Source organism: Zingiber officinale, chromosome 2A (assembly GCF_018446385.1).
Source record: "Zingiber officinale cultivar Zhangliang chromosome 2A, Zo_v1.1, whole genome shotgun sequence".
Taxonomy (NCBI): Eukaryota; Viridiplantae; Streptophyta; class Magnoliopsida; order Zingiberales; family Zingiberaceae; genus Zingiber; species Zingiber officinale.
This window is the reverse complement of record NC_055988.1, coordinates 145,584,025-145,585,282: the sequence shown is the minus strand read 5'-3', so window position 1 is coordinate 145,585,282 and position 1,258 is coordinate 145,584,025. Positions and strand designations below refer to the sequence as shown.

Sequence of the window (1,258 nt, the reverse complement as noted above, 5' to 3'; positions counted from 1 at the left end):
CCTGTCTTTACAAGTTCTAAGCATATATATTAACCAAGCATATAACCTAAGAGGAATAAGTTACAAAATGCTACTTGATGTTTGACCTGTCTTTATTGGATTTTGCGGCCCCGGTCTTCTTGTAGCCAGGCACAATGTAATACTTGATGTTGACTCTACCTTTGCAGTTGTTTCGGCTTGAGGAGTGGCAAAGAATGGTGGAGTAGAGGATGGATTTCAGGTATTCATCCGTGCCATCGAGGAAATGACTCCAGTAGGTGACTAGCATGTTGACCAGGGCATGCTTGGAGAAGATGACTTGTTTCAGAAGCTTTTTAGATCAAAGATACGAAGTGCATTGTTATAAAACTAGATGCACGAACACTTGCTTATACGGTTCTTGAAATAAAATACATTCGTAACCGTCACTAGCCCAAGCTCAATAAGGAAAATTCACGGTAAATGTGCATAGTATAAATTATAGTATACCTAACCTCACTATAGGAGTCCTGGTTTCCATACTGGTCATATTCGCTACTGTCATTTTCAAGCTTCTCTTCGGCAGAAAGAAACCTCAAGTGAGCTTACTGTCTTGCAGTGACTTCACCATTCGTTCCTGTCTACAACTTATGCATGATTTAACTTTTATTGTTTTGCATCACAGTCACCGGCTCCACCAGCTGCTACTGTCGCACCAGCTGCTCAACCCCAGAACCCTGATTCTGTAGAGTCTGAAGTTCTAGGAAGCAGTGAAGAGAAAGAAGAGGAAGGGAAGGATGATGTATCAGCACCACGCCCTAGGAGATCTAGGAGGGAGACATAAAGGTAATCAGGTCTTCAAATTTCGTGTGCTATAAATATATTCAATCTTCAGTTTGAAGCTTCAGAAGTTAACTTGGAAAAGATGGATTTTTAGTTTATCTTTCCTCTCTTCTTGTTTTTCTTAGAATCAACCTGAAAAAGATGGATTGTACTATAATTTTTTGATGTACTTAAAAATCAGTAGTAGTTCCTGGGTACTGTTTTATGTGTCTAAACAGCTTATCATCCATAGCTTTGAAGTTTGCCTATTTACATGCATCTCATTGCTCTGAAGAGTGATTCTTAGTATTACGTCTTGCAATTCCGTTGGTAGCCTACTATTTATGTTATTTGACATGCCTAATTGTATCTGTCTAACACATTGAAATGGTATCTAGAGAAAATGGACATGATGACTATAAACTCAGTGTCAACTTAGGTTATAGACATTTTTGTGTGAATACTTGAGCTATGGATG

At 38.7% G+C, this 1,258-nt stretch overlaps 1 long non-coding RNA gene across 1 annotated transcript; it reads left to right on the top strand.

The window, feature by feature from the left end:
• The first annotated feature begins 463 nt into the window (after nt 1-463).
• LOC122040119 lies at nt 464-925 on the top strand. Its single transcript, XR_006128515.1, has 2 exons — nt 464-557; nt 644-925. It is a non-coding gene; the product is annotated as an uncharacterized LOC122040119 (long non-coding RNA).
• The last annotated feature ends 333 nt before the right edge of the window (nt 926-1,258 follow it).